This window comes from Crinia signifera, chromosome 8, assembly GCF_055691185.1.
Source record: "Crinia signifera chromosome 8, ASM5569118v1, whole genome shotgun sequence".
In the NCBI taxonomy this organism is placed as follows: domain Eukaryota; kingdom Metazoa; phylum Chordata; class Amphibia; order Anura; family Myobatrachidae; genus Crinia; species Crinia signifera.
Window position 1 is genome coordinate 65424627 of NC_139224.1, and position 15731 is coordinate 65440357.

Genomic DNA, 15731 nt, shown 5'->3' on the forward strand with positions numbered 1-15731 from the left:
GAGAAAAAAGTTTCCAATTTAAAAAGCTAGAGAATAAAAACAATTTGCCAGTAATGGGAAAAAGCCTACAGCACCTGGTGTTCCCATGTGGTCTCCCACCCAAGTACTAACCAAGCCCAACATTGCTTAGCTTCCAAGATCAGACGAGATTGGGCATATCCAATGTGGTATGGCTGTAGGTGAGATACAGGCACTTTTTTGCCCTCTTCTACTTCTATAACCAGGTAAGTTAATAAAAAAGTTTCCTAACTGTTTTGGCTTACTGAAAAAAATCATGTGTTGGTAATGTAAAAAGACCTACAGGACATGATATAAGCAGGTGGTCTCAAATTAAACTACTAAAGAGGCTCAACACTGTTTAGCTGCCAAAAGCAGTTGCAATTGGGCCTAAACAGTGTGGTAAGTTTTTAGGTGATGGCTATTGTGTCTGTTTGACCTCTTCCAAATGTCTGTACTGGCAATAAAGAGAAAAAAGTTTCCAATTTAAAAAGCTAGAGAATAAAAACAATTTGCCAGTAATGGGAAAAAGCCTACAGCACCTGGTGTTCCCATGTGGTCTCCCACCCAAGTACTAACCAAGCCCAACATTGCTTAGCTTCCAAGATCAGACGAGATTGGGCATATCTAATGTGGTATGGCTGTAGGTGAGATACAGGCACTTTTTTGCCCTCTTCTACTTCTATAACCAGGTAAGTTAATAAAAAAGTTTCCTAACTGTTTTGGCTTACTGAAAAAAAAATCATGTGTTGGTAATGTAAAAAGACCTACAGGACATGATATAAGCAGGTGGTCTCAAATTAAACTACTAAAGAGGCTCAACACTGTTTAGCTGCCAAAAGCAGTTGCAATTGGGCCTAAACAGTGTGGTAAGTTTTTAGGTGATGGCTCTTGTGTCTGTTTGACCTCTTCCAAATGTCTGTACTGGCAATAAAGAGAAAAAAGTTTCCAATTTAAAAAGCTAGAGAATAAAAACAATTTGCCAGTAATGGGAAAAACCTACAGCACCTGGTGTTCCCATGTGGTCTCCCACCCAAGTACTAACGAGGCCCAACACTGCTTAGCTTCCAAGATCAGATGAGATTGGGCGTATCCAATGTGGTATGGCTGTAGGTGAGATACAGGCACTTTTTTGCACTCTTCTACTTCTATAACCAGGTAAGTTAATAAAAAAGTTTCCTAACTGTTTTGGCTTACTGAAAAAAATCATGTGTTGGTAATGTAAAAAGACCTACAGGACATGATATTAGCAGGTGGTCTCAAATTAAACTACAAAAGAGGCTCAACAATGTTTAGCTGCCAAAAACAGTTGGAATTGGGCCTAAACAGTGTGGTAAGTTTTTAGGTGATGGCTATTGTGTCTGTTTGACCTCTTCCAAATGTCTGTACTGGCAATAAAAAAAAGTTTCCAATTTAAATAGCTAGAGAATAAAAACAATTTGCCAGTAATAAGAAAAAACCTACAGCACTTGGTGTTCCCTTGTGGTCTCCCACCCAAGTACTAACCAGGCCCAACACTGCTTAGCTTCCAAGATCAGACGAGATTGGGCATATCTAATGTGGTATGGCTGTAGGTGAGATACAGGCACTTTTTTGCCCTCATCTACTTCTATAACCAGGTAAGTTAATAAAAAAGTTTCCTAACTGTTTTGGCTTACTGAAAAAAATCATGTGTTGGTAATGTAAAAAGACCTACAGGACATGATATAAGCAGGTGGTCTCAAATTAAACTACTAAAGAGGCTCAACACTGTTTAGCTGCCAAAAGCAGTTGCAATTGGGCCTAAACAGTGTGGTAAGTTTTTAGGTGATGGCTATTGTGTCTATTTGACCTCTTCCAAATGTCTGTACTGGCAATAAAAGTTTTTTTCCAATTTAAATAGCTAGAGAATAAAAACAATTTGCCAGTAATGGAAAAAAATCTACAGCACCAGGTGTTCCCATGTGGTCTCCCACCCAAGTACTAACCAGGCACAACACTGCTTAGCTTCCAAGATCAGATGAGATTGGGCGTATCCAATATGGAATGGCTGTAGATGAAATACAAGCACTTTTTTGCCCTCTTTTACTTCTATAACCAGGGAAGCTAATAAAAAAGTTTCCTAACTGTATTGGCTTACTGAAAAAAATCATGTGTTGGTAATGTAAAAAGACCTACCGGACATGATATTAGCAGGTGGTCTCAAATTAAACTACTAAAGAGGCACAACACTGTTTAGCTGCCAAAAGCAGTTGGAATTGGGCCTAAACAGTGTGGTAAGTTTTTAGGTGATGGCTATTGTGTCTGTTTGACCTCTTCCAAATGTCTGTACTGGCAATAAAGAGAAAAAAGTTTCCAATTTAAAAAGCTAGAGAATAAAAACAATTTGCCAGTAATGGGGAAAACCTACAGCACCTGGTGTTCCCATGTGGTCTCCCACCCAACTACTAACCAGGCCCAACACTGCTTAGCTTCCAAGATCAGACGAGATTGGGCGTATCCAATGTGGTATGGCTGTAGGTGAGATACAGGCACTTTTTTGCACTCTTCTACTTCTATAACCAGGTAAGCTAATAAAAAAGTGTCCTAAATGTTTGGATTACTAAAAAAAATCATGTGTTAGTAATGTAAAAAGACCTACAGGACATGATATAAGCAGGTAGCCTCAAATTAAACTACTAAAGAGGCTCAACACTGTTTAGCTGCCAAAAGCAGTTGGAATTGGGCCTAAACAGTGTGGTAAGTTTTTAGGTGATGGCTATTGTGTCTGTTTGACCTCTTTCAAATGTCTGTACTGGCAATAAAGAGAAAAAAGTTTCCAATTTAAAAAGCTAGAGAATAAAAACAATTTGCCAGTAATGGGAAAAAGCCTACAGCACCTGGTGTTCCCATGTGGTCTCCCACCCAAGTACTAACCAAGCCCAACATTGCTTAGCTTCCAAGATCAGACGAGATTGGGCATATCTAATGTGGTATGGCTGTAGGTGAGATACAGGCACTTTTTTGCCCTCTTCTACTTCTATAACCAGGTAAGTTAATAAAAAAGTTTCCTAACTGTTTTGGCTTACTGAAAAAAATCATGTGTTGGTAATGTAAAAAGACCTACAGGACATGATATAAGCAGGTGGTCTCAAATTAAACTACTAAAGAGGCTCAACACTGTTTAGCTGCCAAAAGCAGTTGCAATTGGGCCTAAACAGTGTGGTAAGTTTTTAGGTGATGGCTATTGTGTCTGTTTGACCTCTTTCAAATGTCTGTACTGGCAATAAAGAGAAAAAAGTTTCCAATTTAAAAATCTAGAGAATAAAAACAATTTGCCAGTAATGGGAAAAAGCCTACAGCACCTGGTGTTCCCATGTGGTCTCCCACCCAAGTACTAACCAAGCCCAACATTGCTTAGCTTCCAAGATCAGACGAGATTGGGCGTATCCAATGTGGTATGGCTGTAGGTGAGATACAGGCACTTTTTTGCACTCTTCTACTTCTATAACCAGGTAAGCTAATAAAAAAGTGTCCTAAATGTTTGGATTACTAAAAAAAATCATGTGTTAGTAATGTAAAAAGACCTACAGGACATGATATAAGCAGGTGGTCTCAAATTAAACTACTAAAGAGGCTCAACACTGTTTAGCTGCCAAAAGCAGTTGGAATTGGGCCTAAACAGTGTGGTAAGTTTTTAGGTGATGGCTATTGTGTCTGTTTGACCTCTTTCAAATGTCTGTACTGGCAATAAAGAGAAAAAAGTTTCCAATTTAAAAAGCTAGAGAATAAAAACAATTTGCCAGTAATGGGAAAAAGCCTACAGCACCTGGTGTTCCCATGTGGTCTCCCACCCAAGTACTAACCAAGCCCAACATTGCTTAGCTTCCAAGATCAGACGAGATTGGGCATATCTAATGTGGTATGGCTGTAGGTGAGATACAGGCACTTTTTTGCCCTCTTCTACTTCTATAACCAGGTAAGTTAATAAAAAAGTTTCCTAACTGTTTTGGCTTACTGAAAAAAAAATCATGTGTTGGTAATGTAAAAAGACCTACAGGACATGATATAAGCAGGTGGTCTCAAATTAAACTACTAAAGAGGCTCAACACTGTTTAGCTGCCAAAAGCAGTTGCAATTGGGCCTAAACAGTGTGGTAAGTTTTTAGGTGATGGCTCTTGTGTCTGTTTGACCTCTTCCAAATGTCTGTACTGGCAATAAAAGTTTTTTTCCAATTTAAATAGCTAGAGAATAAAAACAATTTGCCAGTAATAAGAAAAAACCTACAACACCTGGTGTTCCCATGTGGTCTCCCACCCAAGTACTAACCAGGCCCAACACTGCTTAGCTTCCAAGATCAGATGAGATTGGGCGTATCTAATGTGGCATGGCTGTAGATGAGATACAAGCACTATTTTGCCCTCTTCTACTTCTATAACCAGGTAAGTTAATAAAAAAGTTTCCTAACTGTATTGGCCAACTGAAAAAATCATGTGTTGGTAATGTAAAAAGACCTACAGGACATGATATTAGCAGGTGGTCTCAAATTAAAATACTAAAGAGGCTCAACACTGTTTAGCTGCCAAAAGCAGTTGGAATTGGGCCTAAACAGTGTGGTAAGTTTTTAGGTGATGGCTATTGTGTCTGTTTGACCTCTTCCAAATGTCTGTACTGGCAATAAAAAAAAGTTTCCAATTTAAATAGCTAGAGAATATAAACAATTTGCCAGTAATGGAAAAAAACCTACACCACAAGGTGTTCCCATGTGGTCTCCCACCCAAATACTAACCAGGCCCAACACTGCTTAGCTTCCAAGATCAGACAAGATTGGGCGTATCCAATGTGGTATGGCTGTAGGTGAAATGCAAGCACTTTTTTGCCCTCTTCTACTTCTATAACCAGGTAAGCTAATAAAAAAGTTTCCTAACTGTATTGGCTTACTGAAAAAAATCATGTGTTGGTAATGTAAAAAGACCTACAGGACATGATATTAGCAGGTGGTCTCAAATTAAATTACTAAAGAGGCTCAACAATGTTTAGCTGCCAAAAGCAGTTGGAATTGGGCCTAAACAGTGTGGTAAGTTTTTAGGTGATGGCTATTGTGTCTGTTTGACCTCTTTCAAATGTCTGTACTGGCAATAAAGAGAAAAAAGTTTCCAATTTAAAAAGCTAGAGAATAAAAACAATTTGCCAGTAATGGGAAAAACCTACAGCACCTGGTGTTCCCATGTGGTCTCCCACCCAAGTACTAACCAGGCCCAACACTGCTTAGCTTCCAAGATCAGATGAGATTGGGCGTATCCAATGTGGTATGGCTGTAGGTGAGATACAGGCACTTTTTTGCCCTCTTCTACTTCTATAACCAGGTAAGCTAATAAAAAAGTTTCCTAACTGTTTTGGCTTACTGAAAAAAATCATGTGTTGGTAATGTAAAAAAACCTACAGGACATTTTATAAGCAGATGGTCTCAAATTAAACTACTAAAGAGGCTCAACACTGTTTAGCTGCCAAAAGCAGTTGGAATTGGGCCTAAACAGTGTGGTAAGTTTTTAGGTGATGGCTATTGTGTCTGTTTGACCTCTTTCAAATGTCTGTACTGGCAATAAAGAGAAAAAAGTTTCCAATTTAAAAAGCTAGAGAATAAAAACAATTTGCCAGTAATGGGAAAAAGCCTACAGCACCTGGTGTTCCCATGTGGTCTCCCACCCAAGTACTAAACAAGCCCAACATTGCTTAGCTTCCAAGATCAGACGAGATTGGGCGTATCCAATGTGGTATGGCTGTAGGTGAGATACAGGCACTATTTTGCCCTCTTCTACTTCTATAACCAGGTAAGCTAATAAAAAAGTTTCCGAACTGTTTTGGCTTACTGAAAAAAAATCATGTGTTGGTAATGTAAAAAGACCTACAGGACATGATATTAGCAGGTGGTCTCAAATTAAACTACAAAAGAGGCTCAACAATGTTTAGCTGCCAAAAACAGTTGGAATTGGGCCTAAACAGTGTGGTAAGTTTTTAGGTGATGGCTATTGTGTCTGTTTGACCTCTTCCAAATGTCTGTACTGGCAATAAAAAAAAGTTTCCAATTTAAATAGCTAGAGAATAAAAACAATTTGCCAGTAATAAGAAAAAACCTACAGCACTTGGTGTTCCCTTGTGGTCTCCCACCCAAGTACTAACCAGGCCCAACACTGCTTAGCTTCCAAGATCAGACGAGATTGGGCATATCTAATGTGGTATGGCTGTAGGTGAGATACAGGCACTTTTTTGCCCTCTTCTACTTCTATAACCAGGTAAGTTAATAAAAAAGTTTCCTAACTGTTTTGGCTTACTGAAAAAAATCATGTGTTGGTAATGTAAAAAGACCTACAGGACATGATATAAGCAGGTGGTCTCAAATTAAACTACTAAAGAGGCTCAACACTGTTTAGCTGCCAAAAGCAGTTGCAATTGGGCCTAAACAGTGTGGTAAGTTTTTAGGTGATGGCTATTGTGTCTATTTGACCTCTTCCAAATGTCTGTACTGGCAATAAAAGTTTTTTTCCAATTTAAATAGCTAGAGAATAAAAACAATTTGCCAGTAATGGAAAAAAATCTACAGCACCAGGTGTTCCCATGTGGTCTCCCACCCAAGTACTAACCAGGCACAACACTGCTTAGCTTCCAAGATCAGATGAGATTGGGCGTATCCAATATGGAATGGCTGTAGATGAAATACAAGCACTTTTTTGCCCTCTTTTACTTCTATAACCAGGGAAGCTAATAAAAAAGTTTCCTAACTGTATTGGCTTACTGAAAAAAATCATGTGTTGGTAATGTAAAAAGACCTACAGGACATGATATTAGCAGGTGGTCTCAAATTAAACTACTAAAGAGGCACAACACTGTTTAGCTGCCAAAAGCAGTTGGAATTGGGCCTAAACAGTGTGGTAAGTTTTTAGGTGATGGCTATTGTGTCTGTTTGACCTCTTCCAAATGTCTGTACTGGCAATAAAGAGAAAAAAGTTTCCAATTTAAAAAGCTAGAGAATAAAAACAATTTGCCAGTAATGGGGAAAACCTACAGCACCTGGTGTTCCCATGTGGTCTCCCACCCAACTACTAACCAGGCCCAACACTGCTTAGCTTCCAAGATCAGACGAGATTGGGCGTATCCAATGTGGTATGGCTGCAAGTGAAATACAAGTACTTTTTTGCCCTCTTCTACTTCTATAACCAGGTAAGCTAATAAAAAAGTTTCCTAACTGTTTTGGCTTACTGAAAAAAATCATGTGTTGGTAATGTAAAAAGACCTACAGGACATGATATAAGCAGGTGGTCTCAAATTAATCTACTAAAGAGGCTCAACACTGTTTAGCTGCCAAAAGCAGTTGGAATTGGGCCGAAAAAGTGTGGTAAGTCTTTAGGTGATGGCTATTGTGTCTGTTTGACCTCTCCCAAATGTCTGTATCGGCAATAAAAAGAAAAAGTTTCCAATTTAAATAGCTAGAGAATAAAAACAATTTGCCAGTAATGGGGAAAAGCCTACAGCACCTGGTGTTCCCATGTGGTCTCCCACCCAAGTACTAACAAGGCCCAACATTGCTCAGCTTCCAAGATCAGACGAGATTGGGCATATCCAATGTGGTATGGCTATAGGTGAGATACAGGCACTATTTTGCCCTCTTCTACTTCTATAACCAGGTAAGCTAATAAAAAAGTTTCCTAACTGTATTGGCTTACTGAGAAAAATCATGTGTTGGTAATGTAAAAAGACATACAGGACATGATATTAGCAGGTGGTCTCAAATTAAACTACTAAAGAGGCTCAACAATGTTTAGCTGCCAAAAGCAGTTGGAATTGGGCCTAAACAGTGTGGTAAGTTTTTAGGTGATGGCTATTGTGTCTGTTTGACCTCTTCCAAATGTCTGTACTGGCAATAAAGAGAAAAAAGTTTCCAATTTAAAAAGCTAGAGAATAAAAACAATTTGCCAGTAATGGGAATAACCTACAGCACCTGGTGTTCCCATGTGGTCTCCCACCCAAGTACTAACCAGGCCCAACACTGCTTAGCTTCCAAGATCAGACGAGATTGGGCGTATCCAATGTGGTATTGCTGTAGATGAAATACAAGCACTTTTTTGCCCTCTTCTACTTCTATAACCAGGTAAGCTAATAAAAAAGTTTCCTAACTGTTTTGGCTTACTGAAAAAAATCATGTGTTGGTAATGTAAAATGACCTACAGGACATGATATAAGCAGGTGGTCTCAAATTAATCTACTAAAGAGGCTCAACACTGTTTAGCTGCCAAAAGCAGTTGGAATTGGGCCGAAAAAGTGTGGTAAGTCTTTAGGTGATGGCTATTGTGTCTGTTTGACCTCTCCCAAATGTCTGTATCGGCAATAAAAAGAAAAAGTTTCCAATTTAAATAGCTAGAGAATAAAAACAATTTGCCAGTAATGGGAAAAAGCCTACAGCACCTGGTGTTCCCATGTGGTCTCCCACCCAAGTACTAACCAGGCCCAACATTGCTTAGCTTCCAAGATCAGGCGAGATTGGGCGTATCCAATGTGGTATGGCTGTAGGTGAGATACAGGCACTATTTTGCCCTCTTCTACTTCTATAACCAGGTAAGCTAATAAAAAAGTTTCCTAACTGTATTGGCTTACTGAAAAAAATCATGTGTTGGTAATGTAAAAAGACCTACAGGACATGATATTAGCAGGTGGTCTCAAATTAAACTACTAAAGAGGCTCAACAATGTTTAGCTGCCAAAAGCAGTTGGAATTGGGCCTAAACAGTGTGGTAAGTTTTTAGGTGATGGCTATTGTGTCTGTTTGACCTCTTCCAAATGTCTGTACTGGCAATAAAAGTTTTTTTTCCAATTTAAATAGCTAGAGAATAAAAACAATTTGCCAGTAATAAGAAAAAACCTACAGCACCTGGTGTTCCCATGTGGCCTCCCTCCCAAGTACTAACCAGGCCCAACACTGCTTAGCTTTCAAGATCACACGAGATTGGGCGTATCTAATGTGGTATGGCTGTAGGTGAGATACAGGCACTTTTTTGCCCTCTTCTACTTCTATAACCAGGTAAGTTAATAAAAAAGTATCCTAACTGTATTGGCTTACTGAAAAAAATCATGTGTTGGCAATGTAAAAAGACCTACAGGACATGGTATTAGCAGGTGGTCTCAAATTAAACTACTAAAGAGGCTCAACACTGTTTAGCTGCCAAAAGCAGTTAGAATTGGGCCTAAACAGTGTGGTAAGTTTTTAGGTGATGGCTATTGTGTCTGTTTGACCTCTTCCAAATGTCTGTACTGGCAATAAAGAGAAAAAAGTTTCCAATTTAAAAAGCTAGAGAATAAAAACAATTTGCCAGTAATGGGAAAAACCTACAGCACCTGGTGTTCCCATGTGGTCTCCCACCCAAGTACTAACTAGGCCCAACACTGCTTAGCTTCCAAGATCAGACGAGATTGGGCGAATCCAATGTGGTATGGCTGTAGGTGAAATACAAGCACTTTTTTGACCTCTTCTACTTCTATAACCCGGTAAGCTAATAAAAAAGTTTCCTAACTGTTTTGGCTTACTGAAAAAAATCATGTGTTGGTAATGTAAAAAGACCTACAGGACATGATATAAGCAGGTGGTCTCAAATTAATCTACTAAAGAGGCTCAACACTGTTTAGCTGCCAAAAGCAGTTGGAATTGGGCCGAAAAAGTGTGGTAAGACTTTAGGTGATGGCTATTGTGTCTGTTTGACCTCTCCCAAATGTCTGTATCGGCAATAAAAAGAAAAAGTTTCCAATTTAAATAGCTAGAGAATAAAAACAATTTGCCAGTAATGGGAAAAAGCCTACAGCACCTGGTGTTCCCATGTGGTCTCCCACCCAAGTACTAACCAGGCCCAACATTGCTTAGCTTCCAAGATCAGACGAGATTGGGCGTATCCAATGTGGTATGGCTGTAGGTGAGATACAGGCACTATTTTGCCCTCTTCTACTTCTATAACCAGGTAAGCTAATAAAAAAGTTTCCTAACTGTATTGGCTTACTGAAAAAAATCATGTGTTGGTAATGTAAAAAGACCTACAGGACATGATATTAGCAGGTGGTCTCAAATTAAACTACTAAAGAGGCTCAACAATGTTTAGCTGCCAAAAGCAGTTGGAATTGGGCCTAAACAGTGTGGTAAGTTTTTAGGTGATGGCTATTGTGTCTGTTTGACCTCTTCCAAATGTCTGTACTGGCAATAAAAAAAAGTTTCCAATTTAAATAGCTAGAGAATAAAAACAATTTGCCAGTAATGGAAAAAATTCTACAGCACCAGGTGTTCCCATGTGGTCTCCCACCCAAGTACTAACCAGGCACAACACTGCTTAGCTTCCAAGATCAGACGAGATTGGGCGTATCCAATGTGGTATGGCTGTAGGTGAGATACAGGCACTATTTTGCCCTCTTCTACTTCTATAACCAGGTAAGCTAATAAAAAAGTTTCCTAACTGTATTGGCTTACTGAAAAAAATCATGTGTTGGTAATGTAAAAAGACCTACAGGACATGATATTAGCAGGTGGTCTCAAATTAAACTACTAAAGAGGCTCAACACTGTTTAGCTGCCAAAAGCAGTTGGAATTGGGCCTAAACAGTGTGGTAAGATTTTAGGTGATGGCTATTGTGTCTGTTTGACCTCTTCCAAATGTCTGTACTGGCAATAAAGAGAAAAAAGTTTCCAATTTAAAAAGCTAGAGAATAAAAACAATTTGCCAGTAATGGGAAAAACCTACAGCACCTGGTGTTCCCATGTGGTCTCCCACCCAAGTACTAACCAGGCCCAACACTGCTTAGCTTCCAAGATCAGACGAGATTGGGCGTATCCAATGTGGTATGGCTGTAGGTGAAATACAAGCACTTTTTTGCCCTCTTCTACTTCTATAACCAGGTAAGCTAATAAAAAAGTTTCCTAACTGTTTTGGCTTACTGAAAAAAATCATGTGTTGGTAATGTAAAAAGACCTACAGGACATGATATAAGCAGGTGGTCTCAAATTAATCTACTAAAGAGGCTCAACACTGTTTAGCTGCCAAAAGCAGTTGGAATTGGGCCGAAAAAGTGTGGTAAGTCTTTAGGTGATGGCTATTGTGTCTGTTTGACCTCTCCCAAATGTCTGTATCGGCAATAAAAAGAAAAAGTTTCCAATTTAAATAGCTAGAGAATAAAAACAATTTGCCAGTAATGGGAAAAAGCCTACAGCACCTGGTGTTCCCATGTGGTCTCCCACCCAAGTACTAACCAGGCCCAACACTGCTTAGCTTCCAAGATCAGACGAGATTGGGCGTATCCAATGTGGTATGGCTGTAGGTGAGATACAGGCACTATTTTGCCCTCTTCTACTTCTATAACCAGGTAAGCTAATAAAAAAGTTTCCTAACTGTATTGGCTTACTGAAAAAAATCATGTGTTGGTAATGTAAAAAGACCTACAGGACATGATATTAGCAGGTGGTCTCAAATTAAACTACTAAAGAGGCTCAACAATGTTTAGCTGCCAAAAGCAGTTGGAATTGGGCCTAAACAGTGTGGTAAGTTTTTAGGTGATGGCTATTGTGTCTGTTTGACCTCTTCCAAATGTCTGTACTGGCAATAAAAGTTTTTTTTCCAATTTAAATAGCTAGAGAATAAAAACAATTTGCCAGTAATAAGAAAAAACCTACAGCACCTGGTGTTCCCATGTGGCCTCCCTCCCAAGTACTAACCAGGCCCAACACTGCTTAGCTTTCAAGATCACACGAGATTGGGCGTATCTAATGTGGTATGGCTGTAGGTGAGATACAGGCACTTTTTTGCCCTCTTCTACTTCTATAACCAGGTAAGTTAATAAAAAAGTATCCTAACTGTATTGGCTTACTGAAAAAAATCATGTGTTGGCAATGTAAAAAGACCTACAGGACATGGTATTAGCAGGTGGTCTCAAATTAAACTACTAAAGAGGCTCAACACTGTTTAGCTGCCAAAAGCAGTTAGAATTGGGCCTAAACAGTGTGGTAAGTTTTTAGGTGATGGCTATTGTGTCTGTTTGACCTCTTCCAAATGTCTGTACTGGCAATAAAGAGAAAAAAGTTTCCAATTTAAAAAGCTAGAGAATAAAAACAATTTGCCAGTAATGGGAAAAACCTACAGCACCTGGTGTTCCCATGTGGTCTCCCACCCAAGTACTAACTAGGCCCAACACTGCTTAGCTTCCAAGATCAGACGAGATTGGGCGTATCCAATGTGGTATGGCTGTAGGTGAAATACAAGCACTTTTTTGACCTCTTCTACTTCTATAACCCGGTAAGCTAATAAAAAAGTTTCCTAACTGTTTTGGCTTACTGAAAAAAATCATCTGTTGGTAATGTAAAAAGACCTACAGGACATGATATAAGCAGGTGGTCTCAAATTAATCTACTAAAGAGGCTCAACACTGTTTAGCTGCCAAAAGCAGTTGGAATTATGCCGAAAAAGTGTGGTAAGACTTTAGGTGATGGCTATTGTGTCTATTTGACCTCTCCCAAATGTCTGTATCGGCAATAAAAAGAAAAAGTTTCCAATTTAAATAGCTAGAGAATAAAAACAATTTGCCAGTAATGGGAAAAAGCCTACAGCACCTGGTGTTCCCATGTGGTCTCCCACCCAAGTACTAACCAGGCCCAACATTGCTTAGCTTCCAAGATCAGACGAGATTGGGCGTATCCAATGTGGTATGGCTGTAGGTGAGATACAGGCACTATTTTGCCCTCTTCTACTTCTATAACCAGGTAAGCTAATAAAAAAGTTTCCTAACTGTATTGGCTTACTGAAAAAAATCATGTGTTGGTAATGTAAAAAGACCTACAGGACATGATATTAACAGGTGGTCTCAAATTAAACTACTAAAGAGGCTCAACAATGTTTAGCTGCCAAAAGCAGTTGGAATTGGGCCTAAACAGTGTGGTAAGTTTTTAGATGATGGCTATTGTGTCTGTTTGACCTCTTCCAAATGTCTGTACTGGCAATAAAGAGAAAAAAGTTTCCAATTTAAAAAGCTAGAGAATAAAAACAATTTGCCAGTAATGGGAAAAACCTACAGCACCTGGTGTTCCCATGTGGTCTCCCACCCAAGTACTAACCAGGCCCAACACTGCTTAGCTTCCAAGATCAGACGAGATTGGGCGTATCCAATGTGGTATGGCTGTAGGTGAAATACAAGCACTTTTTTGCCCTCTTCTACTTCTATAACCAGGTAAGCTAATAAAAAAGTTTCCTAACTGTTTTGGCTTACTGAAAAAAATCATCTGTTGGTAATGTAAAAAGACCTACAGGACATGATATAAGCAGGTGGTCTCAAATTAATCTACTAAAGAGGCTCAACACTGTTTAGCTGCCAAAAGCAGTTGGAATTGGGCCGAAAAAGTGTGGTAAGACTTTAGGTGATGGCTATTGTGTCTGTTTGACCTCTCCCAAATGTCTGTATCGGCAATAAAAAGAAAAAGTTTCCAATTTAAATAGCTAGAGAATAAAAACAATTTGCCAGTAATGGGAAAAAGCCTACAGCACCTGGTGTTCCCATGTGGTCTCCCACCCAAGTACTAACCAGGCCCAACATTGCTTAGCTTCCAAGATCAGACGAGATTGGGCGTATCCAATGTGGTATGGCTGTAGGTGAAATACAAGCACTTTTTTGACCTCTTCTACTTCTATAACCCGGTAAGCTAATAAAAAAGTTTCCTAACTGTTTTGGCTTACTGAAAAAAATCATCTGTTGGTAATGTAAAAAGACCTACAGGACATGATATAAGCAGGTGGTCTCAAATTAATCTACTAAAGAGGCTCAACACTGTTTAGCTGCCAAAAGCAGTTGGAATTATGCCGAAAAAGTGTGGTAAGACTTTAGGTGATGGCTATTGTGTCTATTTGACCTCTCCCAAATGTCTGTATCGGCAATAAAAAGAAAAAGTTTCCAATTTAAATAGCTAGAGAATAAAAACAATTTGCCAGTAATGGGAAAAAGCCTACAGCACCTGGTGTTCCCATGTGGTCTCCCACCCAAGTACTAACCAGGCCCAACATTGCTTAGCTTCCAAGATCAGACGAGATTGGGCGTATCCAATGTGGTATGGCTGTAGGTGAGATACAGGCACTATTTTGCCCTCTTCTACTTCTATAACCAGGTAAGCTAATAAAAAAGTTTCCTAACTGTATTGGCTTACTGAAAAAAATCATGTGTTGGTAATGTAAAAAGACCTACAGGACATGATATTAACAGGTGGTCTCAAATTAAACTACTAAAGAGGCTCAACAATGTTTAGCTGCCAAAAGCAGTTGGAATTGGGCCTAAACAGTGTGGTAAGTTTTTAGGTGATGGCTATTGTGTCTGTTTGACCTCTTCCAAATGTCTGTACTGGCAATAAAGAGAAAAAAGTTTCCAATTTAAAAAGCTAGAGAATAAAAACAATTTGCCAGTAATGGGAAAAACCTACAGCACCTGGTGTTCCCATGTGGTCTCCCACCCAAGTACTAACCAGGCCCAACACTGCTTAGCTTCCAAGATCAGACGAGATTGGGCGTATCCAATGTGGTATGGCTGTAGGTGAAATACAAGCACTTTTTTGCCCTCTTCTACTTCTATAACCAGGTAAGCTAATAAAAAAGTTTCCTAACTGTTTTGGCTTACTGAAAAAAATCATCTGTTGGTAATGTAAAAAGACCTACAGGACATGATATAAGCAGGTGGTCTCAAATTAATCTACTAAAGAGGCTCAACACTGTTTAGCTGCCAAAAGCAGTTGGAATTGGGCCGAAAAAGTGTGGTAAGACTTTAGGTGATGGCTATTGTGTCTGTTTGACCTCTCCCAAATGTCTGTATCGGCAATAAAAAGAAAAAGTTTCCAATTTAAATAGCTAGAGAATAAAAACAATTTGCCAGTAATGGGAAAAAGCCTACAGCACCTGGTGTTCCCATGTGGTCTCCCACCCAAGTACTAACCAGGCCCAACATTGCTTAGCTTCCAAGATCAGACGAGATTGGGCGTATCCAATGTGGTATGGCTGTAGGTGAGATACAGGCACTATTTTGCCCTCTTCTACTTCTATAACCAGGTAAGCTAATAAAAAAGTTTCCTAACTGTATTGGCTTACTGAAAAAAATCATGTGTTGGTAATGTAAAAAGACCTACAGGACATGATATTAGCAGGTGGTCTCAAATGAAACTACTAAAGAGGCTCAACAATGTTTAGCTGCCAAAAGCAGTTGGAATTGGGCCTAAACAGTGTGGTAAGTTTTTAGGTGATGGCTATTGTGTCTGTTTGACCTCTTCCAAATGTCTGTACTGGCAATAAAAGTTTTTTTTCCAATTTAAATAGCTAGAGAATAAAAACAATTTGCCAGTAATGGAAAAAATTCTACAGCACCAGGTGTTCCCATGTGGTCTCCCACCCAAGTACTAACCAGGCACAACACTGCTTAGCTTCCAAGATCAGACGAGATTGGGCGTATCCAATGTGGTATGGCTGTAGATGAAATACAAGCACTTTTTTGCCCTCTTCTACTTCTATAACCAGGTAAGCTAATAAAAAAGTTTCCTAACTATATTGGCTTACTGAAAAAAATCATGTGTTGGTAATGTAAAAAGACCTACAGGACATGATATTAGCAGGTGGTCTCAAATTAAACTACTAAAGAGGCTCAACACTGTTTAGCTGCCAAAAGCAGTTGGAATTGGGCCTAAACAGTGTGGTAAGTTTTTAGGTGATGGCTATTGTGTCTGTTTGACCTC

General features: G+C 39.2%; 30 non-coding genes and 4 pseudogenes across 30 annotated transcripts; all 34 read right to left on the reverse strand.

Annotated features, from left to right (window-relative positions):
• Positions 1-62: 62 nt before the first annotated feature.
• LOC146032419 (5S ribosomal RNA) lies at positions 63-181 on the reverse strand. Its single transcript, XR_014457855.1, has one exon. It is a non-coding gene; the product is annotated as a 5S ribosomal RNA (ribosomal RNA).
• A 346-nt stretch (positions 182-527) lies between these two features.
• Positions 528-646, reverse strand: LOC146034099 (5S ribosomal RNA). Its single transcript, XR_014459506.1, has one exon. It is a non-coding gene; the product is annotated as a 5S ribosomal RNA (ribosomal RNA).
• A 347-nt stretch (positions 647-993) lies between these two features.
• On the reverse strand, positions 994-1112 carry LOC146032602 (5S ribosomal RNA). Its single transcript, XR_014458029.1, has one exon. It is a non-coding gene; the product is annotated as a 5S ribosomal RNA (ribosomal RNA).
• Positions 1113-1454: 342 nt separating this feature from the next.
• LOC146027494 (5S ribosomal RNA) lies at positions 1455-1573 on the reverse strand. Its single transcript, XR_014454894.1, has one exon. It is a non-coding gene; the product is annotated as a 5S ribosomal RNA (ribosomal RNA).
• Positions 1574-1915: 342 nt separating this feature from the next.
• On the reverse strand, positions 1916-2034 carry LOC146034417 (5S ribosomal RNA). Its single transcript, XR_014459824.1, has one exon. It is a non-coding gene; the product is annotated as a 5S ribosomal RNA (ribosomal RNA).
• A 345-nt stretch (positions 2035-2379) lies between these two features.
• Positions 2380-2498, reverse strand: LOC146031507 (5S ribosomal RNA). The gene has a single exon (XR_014456974.1). It is a non-coding gene; the product is annotated as a 5S ribosomal RNA (ribosomal RNA).
• A 345-nt stretch (positions 2499-2843) lies between these two features.
• LOC146034100 (5S ribosomal RNA) lies at positions 2844-2962 on the reverse strand. The gene has a single exon (XR_014459507.1). It is a non-coding gene; the product is annotated as a 5S ribosomal RNA (ribosomal RNA).
• A 346-nt stretch (positions 2963-3308) lies between these two features.
• Positions 3309-3427, reverse strand: LOC146031412 (5S ribosomal RNA). Its single transcript, XR_014456878.1, has one exon. It is a non-coding gene; the product is annotated as a 5S ribosomal RNA (ribosomal RNA).
• A 345-nt stretch (positions 3428-3772) lies between these two features.
• Positions 3773-3891, reverse strand: LOC146034102 (5S ribosomal RNA). Its single transcript, XR_014459509.1, has one exon. It is a non-coding gene; the product is annotated as a 5S ribosomal RNA (ribosomal RNA).
• Positions 3892-4235: 344 nt separating this feature from the next.
• LOC146034019 (5S ribosomal RNA) lies at positions 4236-4354 on the reverse strand. Its single transcript, XR_014459425.1, has one exon. It is a non-coding gene; the product is annotated as a 5S ribosomal RNA (ribosomal RNA).
• Positions 4355-4695: 341 nt separating this feature from the next.
• On the reverse strand, positions 4696-4814 carry LOC146028448 (5S ribosomal RNA; annotated as a pseudogene).
• Positions 4815-5159: 345 nt separating this feature from the next.
• On the reverse strand, positions 5160-5278 carry LOC146030647 (5S ribosomal RNA). The gene has a single exon (XR_014456138.1). It is a non-coding gene; the product is annotated as a 5S ribosomal RNA (ribosomal RNA).
• Positions 5279-5624: 346 nt separating this feature from the next.
• LOC146032586 (5S ribosomal RNA) lies at positions 5625-5743 on the reverse strand. Its single transcript, XR_014458014.1, has one exon. It is a non-coding gene; the product is annotated as a 5S ribosomal RNA (ribosomal RNA).
• A 343-nt stretch (positions 5744-6086) lies between these two features.
• On the reverse strand, positions 6087-6205 carry LOC146027496 (5S ribosomal RNA). The gene has a single exon (XR_014454895.1). It is a non-coding gene; the product is annotated as a 5S ribosomal RNA (ribosomal RNA).
• Positions 6206-6547: 342 nt separating this feature from the next.
• Positions 6548-6666, reverse strand: LOC146034418 (5S ribosomal RNA). The gene has a single exon (XR_014459825.1). It is a non-coding gene; the product is annotated as a 5S ribosomal RNA (ribosomal RNA).
• A 345-nt stretch (positions 6667-7011) lies between these two features.
• LOC146033191 (5S ribosomal RNA) lies at positions 7012-7130 on the reverse strand. The gene has a single exon (XR_014458600.1). It is a non-coding gene; the product is annotated as a 5S ribosomal RNA (ribosomal RNA).
• A 345-nt stretch (positions 7131-7475) lies between these two features.
• Positions 7476-7594, reverse strand: LOC146028017 (5S ribosomal RNA; annotated as a pseudogene).
• Positions 7595-7939: 345 nt separating this feature from the next.
• Positions 7940-8058, reverse strand: LOC146031758 (5S ribosomal RNA). The gene has a single exon (XR_014457215.1). It is a non-coding gene; the product is annotated as a 5S ribosomal RNA (ribosomal RNA).
• A 345-nt stretch (positions 8059-8403) lies between these two features.
• Positions 8404-8522, reverse strand: LOC146032171 (5S ribosomal RNA). The gene has a single exon (XR_014457615.1). It is a non-coding gene; the product is annotated as a 5S ribosomal RNA (ribosomal RNA).
• Positions 8523-8865: 343 nt separating this feature from the next.
• LOC146028070 (5S ribosomal RNA) lies at positions 8866-8984 on the reverse strand (annotated as a pseudogene).
• A 345-nt stretch (positions 8985-9329) lies between these two features.
• Positions 9330-9448, reverse strand: LOC146032923 (5S ribosomal RNA). Its single transcript, XR_014458334.1, has one exon. It is a non-coding gene; the product is annotated as a 5S ribosomal RNA (ribosomal RNA).
• Positions 9449-9793: 345 nt separating this feature from the next.
• On the reverse strand, positions 9794-9912 carry LOC146030461 (5S ribosomal RNA). The gene has a single exon (XR_014455954.1). It is a non-coding gene; the product is annotated as a 5S ribosomal RNA (ribosomal RNA).
• A 342-nt stretch (positions 9913-10254) lies between these two features.
• LOC146035096 (5S ribosomal RNA) lies at positions 10255-10373 on the reverse strand. Its single transcript, XR_014460499.1, has one exon. It is a non-coding gene; the product is annotated as a 5S ribosomal RNA (ribosomal RNA).
• Positions 10374-10718: 345 nt separating this feature from the next.
• Positions 10719-10837, reverse strand: LOC146032596 (5S ribosomal RNA). Its single transcript, XR_014458023.1, has one exon. It is a non-coding gene; the product is annotated as a 5S ribosomal RNA (ribosomal RNA).
• Positions 10838-11182: 345 nt separating this feature from the next.
• Positions 11183-11301, reverse strand: LOC146031092 (5S ribosomal RNA). The gene has a single exon (XR_014456569.1). It is a non-coding gene; the product is annotated as a 5S ribosomal RNA (ribosomal RNA).
• Positions 11302-11644: 343 nt separating this feature from the next.
• Positions 11645-11763, reverse strand: LOC146028071 (5S ribosomal RNA; annotated as a pseudogene).
• A 345-nt stretch (positions 11764-12108) lies between these two features.
• Positions 12109-12227, reverse strand: LOC146031859 (5S ribosomal RNA). The gene has a single exon (XR_014457312.1). It is a non-coding gene; the product is annotated as a 5S ribosomal RNA (ribosomal RNA).
• A 345-nt stretch (positions 12228-12572) lies between these two features.
• On the reverse strand, positions 12573-12691 carry LOC146030462 (5S ribosomal RNA). Its single transcript, XR_014455956.1, has one exon. It is a non-coding gene; the product is annotated as a 5S ribosomal RNA (ribosomal RNA).
• Positions 12692-13036: 345 nt separating this feature from the next.
• On the reverse strand, positions 13037-13155 carry LOC146032607 (5S ribosomal RNA). Its single transcript, XR_014458034.1, has one exon. It is a non-coding gene; the product is annotated as a 5S ribosomal RNA (ribosomal RNA).
• Positions 13156-13500: 345 nt separating this feature from the next.
• LOC146030463 (5S ribosomal RNA) lies at positions 13501-13619 on the reverse strand. The gene has a single exon (XR_014455957.1). It is a non-coding gene; the product is annotated as a 5S ribosomal RNA (ribosomal RNA).
• Positions 13620-13964: 345 nt separating this feature from the next.
• Positions 13965-14083, reverse strand: LOC146030464 (5S ribosomal RNA). Its single transcript, XR_014455958.1, has one exon. It is a non-coding gene; the product is annotated as a 5S ribosomal RNA (ribosomal RNA).
• Positions 14084-14428: 345 nt separating this feature from the next.
• Positions 14429-14547, reverse strand: LOC146032618 (5S ribosomal RNA). The gene has a single exon (XR_014458045.1). It is a non-coding gene; the product is annotated as a 5S ribosomal RNA (ribosomal RNA).
• A 345-nt stretch (positions 14548-14892) lies between these two features.
• Positions 14893-15011, reverse strand: LOC146030465 (5S ribosomal RNA). The gene has a single exon (XR_014455959.1). It is a non-coding gene; the product is annotated as a 5S ribosomal RNA (ribosomal RNA).
• Positions 15012-15354: 343 nt separating this feature from the next.
• Positions 15355-15473, reverse strand: LOC146034123 (5S ribosomal RNA). Its single transcript, XR_014459530.1, has one exon. It is a non-coding gene; the product is annotated as a 5S ribosomal RNA (ribosomal RNA).
• Between the last annotated feature and the right edge of the window lie 258 nt (positions 15474-15731).